This window comes from Dasypus novemcinctus, chromosome 1 (assembly GCF_030445035.2).
Source record: "Dasypus novemcinctus isolate mDasNov1 chromosome 1, mDasNov1.1.hap2, whole genome shotgun sequence".
NCBI lineage: Eukaryota > Metazoa > Chordata > Mammalia > Cingulata > Dasypodidae > Dasypus > Dasypus novemcinctus.
In genome coordinates, this window is record NC_080673.1 from 86,155,557 (window position 1) to 86,179,777 (window position 24,221).

Below are 24,221 nucleotides of genomic sequence, written 5' to 3' on the forward strand. Positions count from 1 at the left end.
TTTAGGGCCATGTGGTTGTTTATCTCATTTTATCTCTTCAGGAAACTTGTGAGGAAGATCAGAAATTATAACCAAAAATGGGGACATTATGGCAGCCCAGAGATCTTGAGGAATAGTGCCAGCCCCTAGTGCCCTCCTTTAAGAAGACCAAGCCCTTTTGCCAGGCCTTAGGAATTGTAAAACTCTTCCTGATTTAGTGGTCCATAAGATAAACGGAGCAAGTACAGGTGAATTGCTCATTAAAATTCAGAAGTCAGGTTATTAAATTCCATGGCAGGGTGGAAGAGATGGGGCTGATAAATATCACATCAGAACTAGGAGTCAGAAAGCGGTGGGTAGGAAGGGAAGCTTGGGTAGCATGGAGGTGTAGGGATAGGCCTTATCTTTTCCTGTAAAAGGTGTAAGCTTTGACAGGCCTGCAACTGAATTCTTTCCTTTAGAAAGTGCTGGAGATATCACGAGCAATTCAGTAACTCCCTACCTAACACAGAACTCATTTGTTTAATGAAATATCAATTAAGTGATTCTGTTTAACTTGACCTAATTAAATCTATTGCTTAAATGGAAAACAGAATTTCTCATAGTTTTTCCTTTCTCATTTAAATGAAAAGTGGGACTTTTCTTTTCACCTTCACATTAGTGCCCCTGACTTTGTTCTGTTTTGGTTTTGACTTTTTGCTCTTTTCCCTTTAAGGCTTGTTTCCTGCATGCTGCTTAGCCTCTAAGGAGCTGGCCTTGTCTAATATTAGTCCTTAGGGTCACTAAGAATGTAACTGCCATGAATCATTTATATTCTTCTCTTGTTGCCAAAACTGATGCATCCTGGGACAAGGCAAAGTTAAATTTTTCTTCCAGTGGCTGCAACATGTGTTGTCTTTTTTTTCCAGACTCTTTCATGATTGGTATCCAGACAGCACTAAAACAAGGAATAATAGGTATATTAGAACATAAACATAAAGGTAAATGGCTACAGTCATATGTGAACAAACAAAATATCTGTGCATATAACACAGGGATGCCTGTTTGAAATTTTTGAATTAATTCATGTTAAAAACTGAATACCAAGTTTGTCCTGAACATGGTAGAATAGGCTGAGGTTTAAAAGGCTTAGCTGTCCTCTCAGGGAGTTCTCAGTTTTATAGTATCCTCTTTAATGAAATTACATCTGCTGGTGCATTTCCCCCAGTGAATGGCTATCTTTGAATTATGTTGCAATTTTATTCTTTGTAAAAGAAAATATCTTCCACAGTATATAAATAAAATACTTTGTCCTTAAAACTCAGTGAATAAGTCTATCTTTCTGTATTTTTTTCTTGATATGTAATAGTGTAACTTTTTTCCCTTGGCCATTGTTAAAATTTTCCAATGTATTTTATGAAATTAAGTAGCATGTTTGGTACATAAAGGCTAATTTAGTTATTGAAATTGTACTGATTTACTTTACTGTAATAAAATCAACTTTTCTGCTAGAGTCATATTATCCTACAGATTACATATATGTGGTACTGCAGTAATCAAAGGATACTCTGCAATAATCTAAAACCTCTTGTAGATTTGAGTTCTTTAAATTAGAATAGAAAATTTTAAAGCTATGCTTAGATTTGAACATTTCCAAAAACTTGGACATTTTCCAAGTTTTCAATTATGTTTTCCTTAAAAACAAACAAACTATAATACTATTTCATGTCTAAATTATAGGTTAAATTATCATTTAAAAAATTCATTTCACATTGACCCATAAATGAACAGTCCCTTTTACCTCCTCCCTGCCATATTCTATCATCTCCAGTATTTTTGTTGCAGTACTCCAAACTTTTTCCATGTCTGTATCTAAACACATCTATTAAAACTAAAATTGATATGATTAGTTCTTTTAATACTCCTAAATCATCATCTTAGTACTTTCTTTGTCTCTTCAATTTTGTTTCTACTCCACATCCAGGAATACTTACCTCCTACTATTCTTGAAACATCAGTCAGGTTTCTGCTTCAGAGCACTTAGACTTGCTATATGTCCTAAAACAAATTTCCACATGATTTGCTGCCTCTTCTCTTTAATGGCTCTACTCAAATGTATCCTCTGTATTAGTCAGGGTTCTTCAGGGGAACAGAACCAACAAGAGATGTATAGATGTATGTGTGTGTTCATATATATTACAAATATAATGTAAATATTAAGAGATATATTATACAAATTGACTCACATGACTGTGGGGATTGGCAAATCTGAATTCCGTAGGGCAGGTCACAAGCTCAGAACTCTGATGAAGGTTTTCAATTAATTCCCCAAAGGAAGCTGGCTTGCTAGGGTAGAGATGGAAGTTCTTTCTTCTGACTGCTGACATCATCATTTCTCCTTTTAAGGCCTTTGACTAATTGGATGAGACTTCTCTCGTTGGTGGAAGCAATCTCCTTTGTTGATTGTAGATATAATCAGCCATAGATGATAGATACAGTCAAATGGCTAATGATTTAAATCTACAAAATATCCTCATAGTAACAACCAGGCCAGTGCTTGATTGACCAAACAACTGGACACCATAATCTAACCAAGTTGACACATGAATTTAACCATCACAGTACACCCTTTATCAACTTGACACCCATACATATCTTAACCCATATTTAAATTCTAAATAGAAACATTAACAGTTATATGTTAATAACCTCACACATAACCTCACACAACCAGAAATGTGCTCTTTCCCCAGAAGAGGATAGGTGCAAGTCCTTGGGTAGTAGTAACTTGTAAATTTGATAAGTAAATTAAATTCTGTGACAGAAAGTTAATTCAATAATAGGATAAGGGGATAAGATAGGGGAAAAAACAAAGATATTTGCTTTTTGTATATATACAAACCAAAACAAGGAAGAAATATTTATAACCATTGCAGTCCTCATTTCTGTAACTGGTCACATGATCATAACTCATATTTATAACTACCTTCTTCCATTATCCATTCCATATTCTCTTTACCCTCGACAAGCACCTCAGCTGGTCATTGATCTTTGCCTGGTAAAGTAACTCAAACCTTCACTTCTGAGGTTTCTGAGCCATTAGTAGTCCTTCCTCAATTTAGGTTTTTGCAGTTTTCCATTGACCTTAATTACAGGGAATGATAATATGAAGAGATGCCCTAAGGGATCTCCCGTATTCCAGGCAAACTCTTCTTCTCCACCCCCTGTTGTTTATTAGCTGTCCTATTTTCCACTGATAATCAGGATCAGTCACCCTAACCATTTGAGCAATTCCCTTATTTGCCTGTTGAATTCAGAGGCATGCAGAGCCCAACATAGCTGGTTGACAGATTTAACTTCCAGTTCAATGGAATATTTTTGTGTCTCTTGGTGGAAGCACTCCTCCTTTTGGAACTGAGACTTGTAGACCAGCAGGGCGTAAGTTGCAGGGACAGGAAGTAAAAATTTTCCTAACCATACCATATAATGTTGCTCTTAGAGATTGTGATTAATAGTTCAGTGTTTCTTCATAGGAAAACCTTCTTGTTAATAAACATTTAATGTGATAATTTGTGATTGTTTTTGAAATTATAATTCTATGCAGGATCGTTGGTTTCTTAGTATCACCACTTGTAGGTGCTTACAATATATCTATTTAGCAAGACACAGGATAACAAATCTTGAGAGAATTTTGGATTTTAGGAAAGTTTAGATGATAGACAAAAACCTATACCTATTATGTTTCCATGTGGAATGACATGGTAGTAATGTTTATTTGCAAGAATACCCAAGAATTTTCTTTTAATCTGTACCTTACCTCCTTTATTTTTTAATTATATTCTTATCAAATATTGTATCACACCATTAAAAGTTAAGCTGAAAGAAAATGAATTGATATTTCTTAGCATGACTCTTTAAGAACTTCTGGTCTGATAGGCTGTTTTTACCCACCCAAATTACTAATCACAGAAATGACTCTTGGTCCTAGGAGACATATTGCTGTGTCTATCAAATGCATGGGGACATTGGAAGAGTTACAGAAACGCATATCACTTGGCATGCGCTTGAGAAAGAGAGAGAGAGGGAAGGGGGGTTGGGAGAAGTCAAATTGGGAAGTACAGCCTTACAAATTGTATCTAGACTAACTACTGCTATAGTCCTTTTCAATCCTATGGGTGGAATATGACATCTCAGAAAACTACAATAATCTTCAATGTTTGGGCATATAGGTTCATTTATTGCATTAAACCCTGACCTTTTGATCTACATAGCCATAGACATATTGTAAAATTGACTAATCAAGAAACTCTATCATTTTTCAATAGTTTTCTAAATTAAGAAATATATATTCCTTAATTATATATTTGACCTATAATTTTTTCACTATGTTCTCTAAATTACTGTTTTTTCTTCTTTTTGCAGATATCATTTTTTAACAAATCAATTTTATTGATACATATTAGTAAAGCATACAATTCATCCAAATTGTGCAATTAGCAGTATTTGGTATAATCACATAGTTGTACATTCATCACTTTAATCATCACTGGAGTATTTTCATCTTTTCATTAATAATAATAAACAAAATACAAGCAAACAAGAAAATTCTTCACCTCTCAGTTTCTCTGTATTTCCCCTGCTATACATAGTTGCTATTTCTGGCTATTCTTGCACATTTATTTATTTATTTATTAAGCAGTTTTAATAAGATATCCAAAGTGGGTAATCAGTGGCTTTTACTATACAAAGAAAATCTGTTCCATATTACCTCAATACATGATCTTAGCCTTTCCCTTTAAATCAATTTCATACCCACATAATAGTACTGCCAGATACAAACATTATGTTGGGCTTTCACCTTTTCTATTAGTTTCCAAAGATTAAAGCACATATTTTTAGCAATTCTGCAGAAGTTAACCCTCAGCTTTCCCTTCTCTAACCTCATTCTATTTTCTGGTTACCCATATTCAAGTTATTAACTCCATGAAATTACACAGTATATTTAGTTCATAGCAGTACAATCATATAGTATTTGTCCTTTTATGTCTGACTTGCTTCATCCATGTTGTCATATGCTTTATGACTTCATTTCTTCTTATAGCTGCATAATATTCTATAGTTCTCCAAAATTTTTAATAGCAACCAATGTAATATGTGTGAAACGATATCTCATTGTAGTTTTGATTCCCATTTTCCTAACCACTAGTGATGTTGAACATCTTTTCATGTGTTTCTTTGCCATGTGTATTTCTTCTTTGTCTTTCAAGTCTTTTGCCCATTTTTTAATAGGTTCATTTGCCCTTTTCTTGTTCAGTTATATAATTTTTTTATATATCATGGATATTAAACCCTTATCGTATATGTGATTGCCAAATATTTTCACTCAATGAGTTGGCTACATTTTTACCCTTTTGACAAAGTCCTTTGAGATGCAGAAGTGTTTGATTTTGAGGAAAACTCATTTATCTATTTTTTTCTTTTGGTTTTTTTTTTTTTTTTTTTTTTTTTGTGCTTTGGATGTAAGATTTAAGAAACTACTGCCTGCTACAAGATCTTGAAAATGTTTTCCTACATTTCTTCCAGGAGTTGTATGGTTTTAGCTTTTATATTTAGGTTTTTGATCCACTTTGAGTTAATTTTTATGTAAGGTATGAGATAAGAGTCCTCTTTCTTTCTTTTGGGTATGGCTATCCAGTTCTCCCAGCACCATTTGTAGAATAGCAGGGTGGCTTAACAGCCTTGTCCAGCAGAGTGGGCTTAACAGCCTTGTCAAAAACCACTTGACTGTAGATGTGAGGTTCTATTTCTGAGTTCTTGATTCAGTTCCATTGATCAGTCTTCCTGTCTTTATGCCAAAAACATGCTGTTTTTACCACTGTAGCTAAATCATATGTTTTAAAGCCTGGAAGTAAGAGTTGTTTAACTTTATTCTTATTTTTCAAGATATTTTTGGCTATTCAGGGCCCCTTAGCCTTCCAAATAAATTTGATTATTGGCTCCCCTGCCCTGTTGTTTGCACTGTCTATGTCTATTCATCTGTATACTCTCTGTGTCCGTTCATCATCTTTTTTTTTTTTAGGAAGCACTGGAATCCAAACCTGGCATCTCCCATGTGGGAGGGAGGGGCCCAATCACTTGAGCACCTCTGCTCCTTCTTGTTGCATCTCTCATTGTTTTTCTTTGTTGTGTTTCCTCATTGTGTCCTCTTGTAGTGTCATCTTGTTGCATGAGCTGATGAAGCTAGCCCATTGTGTCAGCTCACTGTCTTGCTTGTCTTCTTTAAGAAGCAGTGGGGGAAGCGGACTTGGCCCAGTGATTAGGGCATCCGTCTACCACATGGGAGGTCCATGGTTCAAACCCCAGGCCTCCTTGACCCGTGTGGAGCTGGCCCATGAGCAGTGCTGATGCAGGCAAGGAGTGCCGCGCCACGCAGGGGTGCCCCCGTGTAGGGGAGCCCCACGTGCAAGGAATGTGCCCCATAAGGAGAGCCACCCAGTGCAAAAGTAAGTGCAGCCTGCCCAATAATGGCGCTGCACACATGAAGAGCTGACACAGGAAGATGACGCAACAACAACAACAAAAGAAACACAGATTTCCCCCTGCTGACAACAACAGAAGCGGATAAAAAGAAGAACATGCACCAAATGGACACAGAGAGCAGACAGCTGGAGCAGGGCAGGGTGGGGTGGGGTGGGGGGGAGAGAAATTAAAAAAAATAAAGAAGCACTGGGAACTGAACCCAGAAACTCCCATGTGATAGGCAGGCACGCAACTGCTTGAGCTGTATCTACTTCCGTGATTATTGGCTTTTTCATGTCTGCAAAAGAAGGCTGTTAGGGTTTTTTATTATCAATGCACTGAATCTTTAAATCAGTTTGGATAGAATTGACATCTTATTTATTCTTCCAGTTCACGAACATCGAATTACCTTCCAAATTAAGTCTTTCTTGGTTTCTTTTAACAATGTTTTATAGTTTTCTGATTTTACAGAGCCTTTATGTCTTGGTGAAGTTCATTCCTAGTCAATAGTCACTATTGTAAATGAAATAGATTGTTTTTACTGATTTCTTCCTCAGATTCCACATCAGTAGTGTACAAAAAAAACCCTGATTTTTATGTATTAATTTTGTATCCTGCCACTTTGCTGAATTTGTCTATTAGTTCTAGTAGCTTTGTTGTAGATTTTTCAGAATTTTCTAGATATAGGATCATATCAGTGAATACTGAAAGCTTCACTTCTTCCTTTCTTATTTAGATGCTTTATTTCTTTATCTAATCTCATTGGTCTAGCTAGAACTTGCACCACAATATTGAATAACGATGATGACAGTGGGCATCATTGTCTTGTTCCTGATCTGAGCAGGAAAACTTTCTGTCTTTCACCATTGAATACAATGCTAGCTGTAGGTTTTTCATATATGCACTTCACCATATTGAGAAAGCTTCCTTCTATTCCTATCTATTGGAGTGTCTTTATCAAGACAGGGTGCTATATTTGATCAAATGCCTTTTCTACATATTGAGAGGATCATGTGATTTTTCTTCTTCAATTTATCAATGTGGTTTATTACACTAATTGATTTTCTTGTTTTTGAACCACCTTTGCATACCTGGGATAAAACTACTTGATCATGATGTGTAATTGGTGCTTTTGGATTTGGTTTACAAGTATTTTGTTGAGCATTTTTGCAACTATACTCATTAGAGATATGCTCTGTCAGTACCTGTTTTTGTAATTTCTTTATCTAGTTTTGGTATTAGGGTGATGTTGGCTTCTTGGAATGAGGTTGGTAGCATTCTTTCCTGTTCACATTTTTGGAAGAACTTGAGTAAGAGCCGTATTAGGTAATTTTTTAATGATTGGTAGAATTCACCTGTGATTTCTGGTCACCCTCCCTCCCCCCCGCCCCCCGCCTTATTTCTGATTTTATTTATTTGTGTCTTCTCTCTTTTTGTCTTTGTCAGTCTAGCTGAGGGTTTGTCAATTTTGTTCATTTTCTCAAAGAAATAACCTTTGGTTTTGTTGATTCTATTATTTTTTATTCTCGATTTCATTTATTTGTGCTCTAATATTTACTATTTATTTCCTTTGGCTTGGTTTAGGATTAGCTTGCTTTTTCTACTTCCTCCAGCTGTGAACTTAGATCTTAAATTTTAACTCTCTCCTTTTTTAATGCAAGCATTGAGAGCTACAAATTTCCCTCTGCGCCCACCCCTTGCAGTGTCCTATAGGTTTTGATATATAGTGTTCTCATTTTCATTCATCTCAAGATAATTTACTGAATTCTGTTAAAATTTCTTTTTTTTTTTTTTAAAGATTTATTTGTTTATTTAATTCCCTCCCTCCCCCGGTTGTCTGTTCTCTGTGTCTATTTGCTGCGTCTTGTTTCTTTGTCCGCTTCTGTTGTCGTCAGCGGCAAGGGAAGTGTGGGTGGCGCCATTCCTGGGCAGGCTGCACTTTCTTTCACACTGGGCGGCTCTCCTTGCGGGGAGCACTCCTTGCGCGTGGGGCTCCCCTACGCGGGGAACACCCCTGCGTGGCAGGGCACTCCTTGCACGCATCAGCACTGCGCATGGGCCAGCTCCACACGGGTCAGTGAGGCCTGGGGTTTGAACCGCGGACCTCCCATGTGGTAGACGGACGCCCTAACCACTGGGCCAAGTCCATTTCCCTACAATTTCTTTTTGACTCACTGATTATTTAGGAGTGTATTGTTTAATCTCCATATATTTATGGATTTTCCCTTTTTCTGTCCATTATTGATTTCCAACTTCAGTCGGTTATAACCAGAGAAAGTATTTTGTATAGTTTCAAACTCTAAATTTATTGCAACTTGTCTTGTGACCCAATGTAGCAGTTTCATATGGTTATGAATTCCAAAAATAAATATTGGATTATGTTTGTAATCTGATCTGTACCTGGGCCTGACTGAGTTATGATTAGGGCTTTAATTGGACCACATCATTAGGGCATTGATAAAAGGCATGGCAAAGGACAGAGTTGGGGGAACTTAATGTTGGAGTGCTGATGTTGGAGTTTGATGCTGAAGTCTTAAGCTGGAGCCCCTAGGAGAGCGAGCCATCCACCTGATAGTCTAAGGCTGACCTTATGGAGAGAGATAAAGCCTAGAGAGTCTCATAGTCTACAACTGACCTTTTGAAGGAAACAGAGGAGCTGAGCCCACAGGAACCCTCACAAATGTCAGCAGCAATCTTGCTCCAACACATGGAAATAGACTTTGGTGAGGGAAGTAACTTATGCTTTATGACCTGGTATCTGTAAGCTCCTACCCATATAAATACCCTTTATAAAAACCAGACAATTTCTGGTATTTTGCATCAGCACCCTTTTGGCTGACTAATACACCCGACACATGATCTATCTTGAAGAAGAATCCGTGAGTACTTGAAATGTATATCCTGATGTTTTGGGGTATAATGCTCCATAGATATCTGTTAGATCTAGTTCATTTATCATATTATTCAAGTTCTCTGTTTCTTTCTTTATTCTCTGTCCAGATGTTCTATCCAATACTGAGAGTGGTGTTTGAATTCTCCAACTATTATAGTAGAGACATCTCTTCTCCTTTCAACTTTACCAGTGTGTGCCTCATGTATCTTGGGCACACATTTTAGGTACAAAAATATTTATTATAGTTATTTCTTCTTGCCTAATTGCCCCTTTTATTAATATATAATGACCTCCTTAATCCCTTATAACAATTTTATATTTAAAATCTATTTTCCACTATTAGTATCACTACTCCAGCTCTTTTTTGGTTACTGTTTGCACAGAATATTTTTTTCCAATCTTTCACTTTTAACATGTTTTTGTCCTTACATCTGAGATGAATCTCTTGTAGACAACATATAGATGACTCCTATTTTTTTTATCCATTCTTTCAGTTCTCTGTCTTTTGATTGGGGAGTTCAAACCATTAACATTCAATGTTATTACTGTAAAGGCATTACTTAATTCATCCATTTTGACCTTTGATTTTCTGTTGTCATATCATACTACTGTCTTTTTACCCTTTAATTTACCCTTCCTAATAAACACTTCATTTCTACACATCTCCAAATCTTTCACCCTTTTTTCCTTTTACTTTCAGGATGCAACACTCCCTGTAGTATCTCCTGTAATTCTGGTCATTTGGTAGCATATTCTTTCAGTTTTTGTTTAACTGTGAAGACTATGAACTCTTCCTCATTTTTAAAGACACTTTGGTTGGATACAGAATTCTAGGCTGGCAGTTTTTGCCTTTCAGTACCTTAAATATATCATACCACTTTCTTCTTTCCTTCATGGTTTCTGATAAGAGGTCAGCACTTAATCTTAATGATTTTCCCTTGTATGTGATGGATTCCTTTCCTCTTGCTGTTTTCAGAATCCTCTCTTTATCTCATTATTTGTCATTCTGAATAGTGTCTTGGGGTAGTGCTATTCAAATTTATTGTGTTTGGGGTGCATTGTCCTTCTTGGTTATTGATATTTATGATTTTCATAAGTATTAGGATGTTTTCAGTCATTATTTCCTCAAATAGTCTTTCTGCCCCATTTCATTCCCTTCTCCTTCTGGGACACTGATAATGCATATGTTTGTGCATTTTGCATTGTCATTCAATTCCCCAAGACCCTGTTTCATTTTTTTCCATTTTCTTCTCTTTCTGTTCTCCTGTCTTTCCAGTTACAATATTCTGTCTTTAAAATCACTAATTCTTTCTTCAAGCAATTTGAATCTGCTCTTATTTGTCTCTAATATTTTATGTTTCATTCCCTTAAGTTCTGTTACTCTTCTTTGCAGGTACTGAAATTGTTCTTTGTACTCACCCAGGATCTTTTTAATATCCTTTATCTCTTTAGTCACATTTTCTTTCAATTCTTTGAATTGATTAGGAGAGTTGTGTGATTATAATTGATTAATTGCCTTAAATTCTTTATCTTTTCAGGAATTTTGGTTTGTTCCTTTCGCTGGGCCATCCTTTCCTTTTTGCTATTATGGCTTGCAATTTTTTGCTGATGTCTAGGCATCTGAATATGTTGGTGAATTTACTCTAATGCCCAATTATTGCCTATTAGATTTTTTTCACAACTCTTCTTTGATATTTGTTTCAACTTATTGTAAGTCTTTAAAATTGCCCCATTTAGGTAATCAAAATTGGACCAGGGACTCACTAATTAGGCACAGATTTTGTCCCAGAAGTTAACAGAGAGAACTGAAAGCAGTTTTTGTCCATGCAATTTCAGACTGGCCAGCAGATGGCACTCATTGGCACACCTTTTCAAGGAAGTGTTTAGATCTCCGTTTTCACATTTTGGTCTGGCCAGAGCCGTATTTCAAAGCTGGCTCCCAGATTCACTCCCTCTTCCTTTTCCCTTGTAACACCTGCCAGGGAGGAAGATGTCTGTTCCCCCTCTCAGTCAGCTGCAGTGAACCTCTTAATAGCTTGGGGTGAGGAGGGTAGCCCTTCCTGTCTGTAAAGGAGGGGTATTTGATAACTCATGTTTGTTGTTTTAGGTTTTTTGTCTCTCTGTCCCTCACCCTCCTGGGAGCTGTGTAGCACTGTCTGGTCTGCTGACCTCCAAAGCAGATCTTTCAGACAGTTTTTCACTTTGTTTTTGTGAGTGAATTGAGCCTTGCCTGCCTAGTCTGATGCCATCTTCCCCTAATTCTGTCTAATTTACTATTGATTTTAGATGTTCTTGTACTTTTAAACAATGTAGGGAGACTGGATTCTACAATATATTTAATGAATTGACCATTTTTCCACTTTACTGGACTTGATCTGCCATTGCAGATTCTCTTTCATTGACACTAGAAGCTTATGGAATACGTAATGGTAGACTTGGCAATAAAAACAGAAGCTACAATTCTTACAGCTGCTGAAGATGTACAGTGACGGGAGATGTTGTTGCCATATTCTCCAATAGAAACAATATCTACTCTGTTATCTTGGCAGTCTCTTCAAGAGAATTGGGTAAAAATGAGATAAAGAGAAGCATTTAGTACTCACAAAATGGTGAATTACATTCTTATAGTTGAAATGTCAGCACAGGGTTAAGTGATAAAACTACTTAGCTTCAACCTTTTTGAGAAACAATAGAAATGCAGTGAAGAGTCTATGTGAACCTGGAGACAAGGGGGAAAGACCTTTAAAAATATCACATAGAGGGTAAGTGAGCAGGTTTGTGTGGTGGGGGACAGGGTTGGAAAGAGGTGGGGGGGAAAGGAGGGAATTAAAAAAAAAAAAAAAAAAGCCCAGACTTTCAACAGCCAACATGTGAAGTAGGAGGCAGTAGCCTGGGGAAGGGACTGGAAACTCCCCAGGCAAGCTGCCGACTCCCTCCAACTCTTCCACTAACAAATGCGTAGTCCCAATCCCTAGCTAAGGCACTGCTGTGCTGCCTGCTGGCAGCTCCAGACATGTCCGCTGTGCTGCTGCTGCAGCACCAGGTAGAAAGGACACACTCTGAAGATGTTACTTCATTATCTTCTGACCAATGTTGTTTCAGTTGAGAGATCAACTTTCAGTTGTATAATTGCCATGAACAAGTCATGGCGCATTTAACAAAAAGACCATAGGCGAATACAATGGTTTTCTGTGAGCAGACAGTGAACAAGCTGACATAGTGAAGATGCTATATAAAGACACATATCATGAGCTGGATGAACTATAGCTTTTCAAGAATTGCTTCTCTTTGTCAAATGTTTGCCCTGACAATTGGTTCTGCTATCCTTGTATACCAAATCATGAACTGATATGGGCAAAAAGGAAAGGTTTTGGGTTTTGGACAGCCAAAACCATGCAGAAAGAGGACAGATGAGTTGCATTTGTGTCTTTGGTCACTACCACCAGAGGGCCTGGATTCCTTCTGAAAACCTACAAGATATCATATTCAGTATTCATCGGTTGCATGTTAACTGCAGTATCGGTTGGAAAAAGGCCTGTGATGAGTTGGAACTGCATCACTGTTTCCTTCATGAAGGAAGATTTTGGACTTCTAAGGATAAGGACCAAAGTGAGAAAAGAAGCAGAACCCAGTATCTCCTCTACCAGTTATGAGCAGCAGAAGGTCACTCAGGAACGAAGAGCAAAGAAAGGATGACATAAACAAGGTGTGGAAACTGAAAAAGAAGAACCAGAACCTAAAACTGAAGCAATAAGTTCCTACAATGCCTCAGCCAATAGTAAAAGTTTGAGTTTCAACTCAGACCAAGAAGTTAAGTGCCTCTTCTCCAAGAATGCTGCACTGAAGCACCCAGACTAGTAATGATGGAGTGTGTCAAAGCATGTGCCATGACAAAGACACCAAGACTTTCAATGACTTTAAAGACCAAATGAAGTCCAATCACAAGAGAGAGACTGAAAAGAGTTGTACAAGAAACTCTAGAAAAGCTTTGTTTTGAAAGGGAAGAAGAAAAAAGACAAACTGTAAATAAAGCTACAGCTGATATTCAGGGTGAGGTGGACAGAAAATGTAAGCAAGTAAAGGAAAAGTGTAAAGAAGAATTTGTAGAAGAAGTTAAGAAGCTAGCAAAACAGAACAAAACTAATTTCTCAGACCAAGAAGAAGCAGTGTTGCTACAACTGTGAAGAGGAAGCCATGTACCCCTGTTGTTGGAACACCTCGTACTGCTCAATCAAGTGTCAGCAGGAGCACTGGCATTCCGAACTCAAACATTCCTGTCGCCAGAAAAGATGTATTCTTCTTGGAAAATCACCCTGATGACTACTATTCTGAGACACTGGTTTTTGTTTCCAAAAAGCCAAAATTGTTTAGAATTTGCTTCCCATTTTGCACCAGCCTTTGAACACTTTTCATGAAGAAATTTTGCACAGTAATTTAAATCTTTCATTAACGCTCCTCTGGAATTTTTCAGGAGGCAAAAGCAACATCAGTGGAGGAAATTATTTTAAATCAACTTTGAGAATTTGTTGCATTTTCAGCAAATTTTAAGACATTTATAGATTTTACAGAGATTTTAATGTTTAAACAACGTATCTTAGAAAACAACAGGTGACTACAAGTAAGTTTAGCAAAGAAACATTTAAAATAGATCTGAATGTAAGAACTACCTTTCAGATATAAAATACTAGCTTGGTTTAACATTTATTTCTTAACCTTGTTGAGCTGGTTTTGTTCAGCTTAATTTACTGTTTAAAGGCATTATCTATTGGTTATGCCGATAGATAAATGATTGAATTTAGAGTACAGCAGGTACTAGCCCTGCATATTTAAAAAAAATATTTCGCATTTGTGTTTTTCAGTATATGACTTTTATAATACATTATTAGCTTTGATCTTGTAGTTTAAAATTGCAGGGAACTGGGTAATATTTTACTGAGCTAGATCTTAGAGAAAATGAATATTTAAATTTTAAAGTTTGCACATTTCATCTTTGTCCCTAACGTGAATGCTTGTACTTAAACAACAAAAATAAAATAAAAAGCCAATAACTACCTTTATGCAATGTGAAATTATCGATGAGGTATACAAATTTCTTTAATGGATCCCTTCCCTCCCCAAGTATCATCTTACTGCGTATTATCTGGTGTCACCTAGTATATTGTAGGTTAATACTAAAAAGAAAAAAGCACCATTAATGAACTCCATCACTGTACACAGAATAAAGAATAATGGATGTTAATTTTCTTGTATTAAAGATGCTATGATTTGTAGAAAATTTGTGCTTTACAGAATGTCTGGATTAATAAGCATTACCAATAGGAATGATTGATAGTTGAATGATGATTTTTTTATATATAGATGTGTAAACTACAGCCAGGAAAACTTAAATTACTTTTCTTTAAAAATATCTTGCAGTTTATGTTTTCTTCCTCCCCCAAAGGCTGATTGATCTTAGACCAGGTTAAATTTCCATTTATCTTTTAGTTATTTTTCAAGGTTAAAGAAATAATTTGTAAATATTTATTTAGATCTTTGATATTTATTCAAGTAATTTCACACAATGAAAGTGAAAGAATCAGGAGAAAACCTTTTCAAAAGTTTTTTCTAGGTTTGTCAGGGATAAACTCTAAAGATAAAAATATAGCTAAGTCTTCTGTGAAATAATTGTCCACCCAATCCTGATACTGTTGCAGATGGTGGTGTCACAATTGAAAAGCTACTGCCAAATGGTGTACATTATTTCATAAAAACGCCACAGTAGCCTCATTTCCAACAATGTGCGAAATTACACAGTAACTTGGAATTATTATTCCCTCCTTGTTGCTGTATAATTAGTATTGCCAGTATTGTGGTACTGATTGAATCCATCATGGCCTAGAACTAAGTTAACCTTCTTTGATTGTTTTGCAAGTTTTAAAACTTCATCCACCCCTAGGAGAGCAAGTTATTGTGGAAATATTTTTGGTGTAAAATCATTCCAGAGTATGTAATATTTAATTGATAGCTCCATGAAAGTTAGATTCTTGTTACTGTGGCTTTTTGTCTCTATTGACACAGTTGTACATTTCCAAGTTACTACAGTGTGAAAACTGTATTTAAAAAATGAAAATTAAAAAAAAAAAGATTGTGTCCTAGTTTTGTAAAAGTTTTTGGTAAAATTGCAATTGATTGTTTTAGGAATCATTATTAAAAATTTTCTGCAAATCATAAAGCTACATTAAGATGTTAAACTTAGGCACTATGCACATTGTAGTTATTCATTGTGGCCATCCAGTTCTATGATGCATTCTGGTACTTTGAAAGCTGATCTAACTAGCAACATATAGATCACTTAATGTGTTAACATTTGTTAATAAATGTATTTTTAAAATGAATATATAACATATATGTACATATATCTCACATGGTTGAAGTGGGTGTAGCTCAGTGGCTTAGGGTCTGCTTCCCGTCTGCAAGGTCTTGGGTTCAATCCCTGGCACCTCCTAAAGGGGGGGGGAGGAGCTTAAATTTTGAGGCAAAATAACATATTTGTGTATTGTTACTATTATAGTTCTTTCTTTAAAAAAAACAAACAACAAATCCAAACACATCACATTTGATTTAATATTGGTGGCATTTTTTGTTGCTTGATTTATTTTTGGGTTTTTTTTTTTTTGGGTGGGGGGAGTTGTTTTTTTTTAGTTAAGCCAGTAAAAAGAATTTATTTGGGAAATGAAGGAAAGAATAGCGCTTACTGAGAAACGGGAGAGAAAGACAGAAACACACACCAAGGTTTGTTGCGGGCCCCTCTAGGCAGAGAGAGCCAATTTTTGTTTTTTGCAAACCTGAAAAAGGTATGTAATTTTCATATAATATAGAGAACATGCTTTCCTAGTCTTCTTGTGTTTTGACCAAAGAGAGCCCTCACAAATCTATCTGTTGAGTTGTTCAGGGAAGTGTAGTTATAAATAAATTTACCCAAGAACATATTAATTCCCTTTTTTTTTTTTTACTAAAGAGGAATTTTATTCTTTTCATGAAGGGATGAAATCAATTATTTAAAAGAAATTAAAGTAGTTATAAGTTAAACAATAGCAATAGAATCATTGAAAAAATAAAACCTATTCTATCACTGCCCCAGATTTTAGCAATTCTCAATATATTATGTATTTCTGGCTATTAATACTGAAAGACAAAGCATTAAGACTTTGATACTTACCTTTGGCCTGAAAGATGCATGCTCTTTTTTGGCTAATATTATATAAAATTGATTGGAAGGATTAGTTGAAATCATTACTGTTCCAAGATTTGAGGGAAGCTGGATTTCCTTTATAAATAAAAAAAAATAAAGAACTTCCCAAATATTTTTAAAAGGTTAAGCATCACTGTCTCTTTTCCAGATCTGATATTTTTCTTTTGAGAAAATAACTTTGACCATTATCTTTTTTCCTGGAGTGGAAGAAAGAGGTGCCCCTTGAGAATGATTAAAATTTCTCTTAACTTTCAAGTGTATAAACTTTAATGCCAGAAGACTACAATTTATAATCTTAGTGTCAGGAGTTGACATGAGTCTTGAACCACTTTCTTAAAATCTTTTGCTTCCATGTCATCAACTCTTAACTGGCAGTAGTACCACACTTACCTGATTCATGGAACATATTAATACTTATAATACTTAGTGGTATTGACAATGCTGTGTTATTTCTAGTTTCTGTAAGTCAGCTGGAGGTGGCAGAATAGTTACACAATTACTTCTCTAATGTAGCCAAACTTAATTCTTTAATATAAGTAAATGGTCTATATAAACATAGATATAGATAGTTCCTTTAGACTCTAAAACTTTTATTCAAACTATTTTTTAATGAAAATCTTTATAAATACTTTACATAGCTCTTAATCTTTTAAAAAGTAATAAACAGGGAGTTGAGGTGGCTCAAGCTGTTGGGCACCTCCCTCCCACATGGGAGGTGCCAGGTTCAGTTCCTGGTGCCTCCTAAAAAGAAGACGAGCACACAACAGACAGACACAGCAGACAGCAAGTGCAAACAGTGGGGTGGGGGTGGTCTGGTGGGGGGAAAAATAAATAAAATAAAGCTTTAACCAAAAATAATAATAATAATAAACATTTCCTTTCCTTAGATCCAGAGTCATTTCAGGAATGGGACCATATTTTTCTGTAATCCATTGATGGCCTCATAAACTTTTGAAAATCTAACCTATTTGATCTTACACTAAATGATCTCAATATTGGAGTTTACTATTATTAAATATCTGTTAATTATTTTAATCATTATTGTTAAGACTTAAAAATTTACCTGGGCTCAGATTGATAGCACCATTTCTCCAATTAACTAAAATTTAAGCTTCGAAACTACTGTGCATTATAGGGTAAAGTACAAAAATGAGTTGAATAATTTAATTTTTAAAAATTTTTTTTTTTTAAGATTTATTTATTTATTTAATTGCCCCCCTCCCCCGGTTGTCTGTTCTCTGTGTCTATTCGCTGTGTCTTGTTTCTTTTGTCCGCTTCTGTTGTCATCAGCAGCACGGGAAGTGTGGGCGGCGCCATTCCTGGGCAGGCTGCACTTTCTTTCGCACTGGGCAGCTCTCCCCACAGTGGGCACTCCCCTGCGCGGGGGGGGGGGGGGGGGGGACGGGGGGGACAGCACTGCGTGCATCAGCACTGCGCATGGGCCAGCTCCACACGGGTCAAGGAGGCCCGGGGTTTGAACCGCGGACCTGCCATGTGGTAGACAGACGCCCTAACCACTGGGCCAAGTCCATTTCCCTTGAGGGACTCTAGAGATTAAAGGACTAAATAATTGATGATATTGAATAGGTGGCATCGGAATAAGTGAACTTTACAGTAATTTCTTGAAAGCATTCTTGAATAGAAATTTGGTAATTGATAGATCATATATTCAAATAAAACATTGAATTTGTTAAATCAACTATAGAATCTTCAGTGGGTTTGATTTTAAAAGGCAAAATCCTGAAAATTTCTCTCCCCAATGTTAATTAATTCATGGTACTAGTGAAATAAAAATAAAGCCACTAAGAAACAAGCTGTTAATTGCACAGGGAATGACAATCATAGCTGAGTTGATAGGCACCTTTTTCTATAGAATTACAAGGAGCATTAAAATTATCCTAATTTGTATATTTGCCTAAGAAAATAACTATTCTCAAGGGTTACTTTTGTTAATGGCAGCATGGAAAAAGATAAAACCATGGGGCACCCACTTATGTGAAATTTGTATAATAATTAATTACAACTGTACCTCAGCAATTAAGTAGTCAGTCACCTTGCCTAAGAAAATTCAAAGGCATTTGTGTGGTTCATTTAAGTTTATGATTTCAAAATATTGAATTAGGCTGGAAAGGAACATGGATCAATGAATTAAACAGCAGACTAGAACCTTAGCCAAATAAAGCTCCAACCTGGCATGGCTTCTGAATTTGCTTGATGATTTAAGCAAGTAATTTAACCTCCCTGTCCTTCACATCTCTGGCAGCCAAATATTCACTAATGTCTAAGAAATGTAGTAAAGGATTAAATTAAATAGAGCTAGACACAGAAAGAGTGAAGGAGCAGAATTGCTGAGCTAACATGATTTGCCAAAAATTGCTAGATAATAAATTTAAATTGTTCAACTTTTAGTATTTAGTCTTAGTATTTAGGCAAAGTTCACTAAAATACTTCAGTATTCTATGACACTCTCAGACTATCCTAGTGAAGATTGGTTTGTATGTATACAATTCAATTTAATTCAATTTAGTTCAAGTTTCATTGTTGGCCAGCCAAATCCTTGAATAGGTTTTCTCATCAAGTAAGTTTCACCTTAATAAACTGATCAACCCAAAATCTAAACAGCTGAAAACCTCAAGCTCGAATAACTTAGATCTGTCTTTGTACTCAATTGACTAGAAATGTCCAGCTTATTGTATTGGGCCTAAACAGATTAAACCTACTCTTATTCCTCCATCTAAAATACTCATATATGTCTTCATATATGGTGCTCATTCTGCTGATTCTGAGGTCTATAAATGCCTTCTCAGTTAGCAGAGTCCATTCAGACTGCTATCAGACCTGATCTTCTTCTATATAGTTGGCATTTGTCTAGTGATTTAACATTTGTACAATATTTTATATTTATAGTCTGTATTTATATATTCATACATGCATGCTTTTATAAACATTTACTCAGTACTAAGTATTGAGGGTGCAAAATAGTCACATTCTGGTCAAATATGAGCATCCTGTGAAAATGCTACAAGAAGACTACAGTAAGATTAAATAGCTGTATGAGAATACTCAGGAAAGGCTATACAGAGGAGGTGACATTTGAGCAGGGTATCAAAGGAAATTGCCAGGCCAAAGATGGAGAGTTTCCAGGCAGAAGGAACAGTGGGAGGAAAGGATTAGACTCACCAACAAGCCAGGATGAGTAGAGAAAGAGTGAGTCCCTTGGTGTGACTTGATGTGACTGTGTGGGAGCCAAGGGAAATGAAGTATCAGTAAATGAAGCTGGAAAAATAAGAGTATGTAAGAGTAAGGTCTTGGGTGAAGGTGGGAAATGGAGTTTAATGCTTAATTGGTACAGAGATACTGTTTGGGGTGATAGAAAATCTTTGGATGGTGGTGATAGTACCACAACATTATTAGTATAATTAACACAACTGAATCATATATTTGAAAGTGGTAAAATGGGAAATTTTATGTTGTATATATGTTACCAGGATAAACAACAAGAAACAGTCAAACAATGACAACAGCAAAAAAATATCTAGAGCTGTACAACACAAAGAGTAAACCCTGATGTAAATACAGATGCTAGTAATAAAGATATCAAACTAAGGCAAAATATTAGTAATGGAGGATACTGTGTATGTAAGGGGGGTTATATGGGAATTCTGTACTTCCTGAATGATTTTTCTGTAAACCTACAACTGATCCAATAAAAAAGAAATGAAAAGAAACAAAGTAGTTTGGACTTAGGCTTCTAAACATTGGGGGAGAGGCACTGATAATCTTCTGCAGGGGAGTGGCTTCTTAGTTCTGTTCCACAGAGAGATAATTCTGCAACAGTGATAACTGAGGGATATGAGAGGAGGTGTTGGAATAGGAGGTGTCAGAAACCTCTGGGAACCTGAATAAGAACAGTAGTAATGAACATAGAGAGGAAGAAATTAATCTGAGAAAGATTTGGTAGAATGAAGAGGAGCTGGTTATCAACTGTAAAAGAAGGTTGGAAGTAAAGGAATCATCAGTTTGGGCAACTAGATTATGGTGCTACTACTATCCAAGATGAGAAATGCAAGAGGAGCACTAGGTTTTGAGAATAAGATGAGATGGATTTTGAGCACATGCTAGGTATAAAATCTAGTACAACTGGGGATGTTTACAATTCAGTTAGAAATGTGAAATTGAAGCCTGAAAAAGTTTAAGATCAGTCATAGAGATTTTGCAGCCATCAGCAAATGATTAATGCCAAAGGAAGGAATGAGATTCCTAAGTGCAAGCATGTAAAATAATGAACAGACTGAGGATATGCCCTGAGAAACACCAACATAAGTGCTAAGGAAAACATGTATGTATATATGGTTTGTGGATGATTAGATATGGAGACAAGAAGAGAGTAGAGTCTAAAATATACCCAAGGAATTGAGCCGGAAAACTGATAAAATTGTGGTTCCATTAGCAAAAATGAGGAAATTGGAAAGAGAAAGGAGTTTGATTATCAGTTTTAGACAAGTTGAAGAGAAAAATATTTTCTTTCATTGTCAATAAATAATTAGACATGCCATTTTATATTTAATGTGATTACATTCATTAGTTGTATATTTTTAAAGGTTATCTGGCCATCACTGAATATTGTTGTATCAAGTGTTGGAAAGGCAACTGGATTGCAAGTCAGAAACTACTTGAGTCTCTTCTGGACACAGTATTCATTCATATATTTACTGAACGTTTCCTATATGCCATGTACTATGCCAGGCGCTGGGAATAGAATGGTGAGATATCTGCCCTTACTTATGTAACTTACAAAGTAACAGAGAAATCTGATTAATCAGATTTCACAGAAATGAATGTGTAATTATAAGTGTAATAAATGCTTTTAAAGAGAAGGTGTAGGATGTGTGTGCATTTTTTTAAGAAATTATAGTTGAGTTGAAATCTGATAAAGGAAATGGAAGCAAAAATGGGAGGAAGTTTTCCAAAGAAGAGAGAACATCGTATATGAAAGACCAGCAATAGGAGAGAGCAAGATCATTTTGAATTGCTGAAAGAAAACAGCATGGTTAGAGTGGAGAGGATAAAGTACAAGAGGCTTTGAATGGGTCTGGTGAGGTGGACAAGAGCTAGATTATGCAAGGTCTTGTCTTCTTGTTTTAATGCTTATTCTGAGAGCAATGGAATCAACTAGTTACCTGATAAGATGTATATTTTTTTAAAGATCTGGCTGCATGATAGAGACCAGAATGGAGAGGAGCAAAAGTGGTTACAGAGACACAGGCAGAAGTGAGGAATGCATGTATCAGAGTGGTGGCAAAGAAGGAAAGAAGTAGACCAATATGTAAGATATTTAAAAGGCAGAATCAGCAATACTTGATAGATTGGATGGGAGGAGTGTGGCAGGGGAGTCAAGGATAATTCTGTTTCTTTTTGGTTAGTGCAACTGTAGAAATGATATTGCCATTCACTGAGATGGAAAGCCCCAGAGGAGCAAATAGGTTTGTGGTGGTGGAAATTCATGAGCTCAGTTTAAGGTGTTGTGTTTCAGGTGCCTTTGAGGTACCTAAGCAGAGATTCTAAATAGGGCATTGACACACAGGTCTGGAGAAAAGGTGAAACACAGAGGTAACAATTTGGGAATCATTGGGATTTAGATGTAACTTAAAACATAAATGTAGATAGGACCTTGAGAAAAGAGCTTCAGATTGAGCCTTTAAAAGGAATTGAAACACTTAAAGTCCAAGTAGAGAAAGATAACGTGCTAAATGAGAATGAGAAGGTTAAGGGGTTAAGGGAAAGAAGGAGAGTACTTCAAGATGGAGGGAAGGAGTAATCAGCAAACTGTACCTTTGGGTAATGCCTATAATCTTTGTATTTATCTGTTAAATAGATAGGTAATGTCTGTATATCTCAGAACTTGTGATGATAAAATCTGCTAACATTTGAGGAAGTGCTAAAAACTATCAATTGTTTTATTACGCCATTACTCTCATTTCTCAGGGATTTTTTTTTTAACACAGGGACTATTCACACCCTTATTTTATTCTTCCAGGTGTCTTTAGAACAATAGAAAAGCCAAAAATATGAATTTGAAACTACATGGAAACGTTCACAATTCTTTTGCATAATTGCATGGAAAGAACCTGGAGTGCTTTCCTATATTCCGTTTCCCATAGGAACCCAAATATCCCCAGGATCATAGAAACTACTTTGGGAACTGTCTGTGTAGGACTGGACACCTCAATTCTATAAATAAAACTACTGGGTACTCGTTACCTCTGATTTAACAGCTGGCCATGAGGTAGGGGAAGCTTGTGATGTTCAGAGAATGCCTTGCTGGTACACTCTCCCCTCATCTCTCTGTTATTAGTGACACTCACTAGCTCTCCACACTTTGACTTTCAAAGTGAATATTATTTAAAATTCAGGGAGAACGAAGACCAGGTATAGTCTGGGGGACCATCCCCAGGGAACATAGCCATACAGGCCCTCGGCACAGTGGCTGTCCCTTAACCTCCTTCGCTGATGAGAGATTAGAGCTCACTAGCTCATAACCCTCCCTCTTCCTCTAGGTCAGACATGGGGCCTGTAGCAACAAGTCCATCTGCAAGCAGGGTACTATAAACAAATATTCATTTCCAGTCTTCTGCTTTCCTTTTAAGAGTCAGCTGTCATGTGCGGCTCATGACTTACTCTGCCCCAGGGAAATAGGCGCTCTAAAGATTCCTGAGTTCTAGTCCCCTCCTAAGCCAGTATAGTCATGATGATACAGAACAGAAGCATCCTGGCTAATTCCCATTTGCTGTCCTGCCAGCTAAAGCACCTTTGCTTCTGAGCATGAGAACCAAGAGAGAAGGCAATTTGTATTGCTTTGATTATGCAGGACAAACGTTCAGCCAGTTGTGGCAGGTAAAATATTTCAGAGCTAACCAGTATTTCCACAGTGGTTCAGAGAATGAGAGATGGCCCATGTTTCTAATTCTGAATTACATTTATGAAAGAATGCAGAGACTTTCAGAGACTTCAGAAAGTGTTCCTGAACTTGTCATACTCTATAAACTCAGTATTAGCCTAATGCAGTTCTACAAAGGGCACTGATCATGTGTTCCATTTTTTTTTCTTCATTTCTGTTAGTTTTTAAAAAATTGACTTTGTTTTCTAAACTAGTTTTCCTATCAGCCATTTAACATACATGAAAAATCTGTTTAACTGATTTTAAGCTAGGATTTAATAGAAAGAAGTTTTAGATAGCTACATTTTCTTGATCTCATTTTCTGGTGTCCTTTATATTCAGGAGTCAGGTCAGCTATCATATGCTTTTGCCAAATATTCATACTGTTGAGGCCACAGACAGATGAATCACTATTGCCAGCTAAATTAAGCTAATATGTGCCATTGGCCACATCCCTATTAGAGAATAATTCCCTGCTACTGCTATTGTGAATATATCATGATTCTTGAATATAGTATTAATATTTATCCATAAAGTAAACATGGGCAAGAAATGTTTAGATATATATTTTGTTATTTTATAGAAATGAAAAGTAATTATGTACCTAAATATTAATTATAATACATATATGGTAATTTTTATACTGTAGGCCTTGACATTGTTAACAGCAATTTCATAGTCAA

At 36.2% G+C, this 24,221-nt stretch overlaps 1 protein-coding gene and 1 pseudogene across 50 annotated transcripts in view; both read left to right on the plus strand.

Annotated features, from left to right (window-relative positions):
- CAMK2D (calcium/calmodulin dependent protein kinase II delta) overlaps positions 1-24,221 on the plus strand; it is a 354,108-nt gene that overhangs the window by 317,038 nt on the left and 12,849 nt on the right. The gene's annotated exons all lie outside the window — the stretch shown is intronic.
- LOC101438326 (zinc finger MYND domain-containing protein 11 pseudogene) lies at positions 12,454-13,776 on the plus strand (annotated as a pseudogene).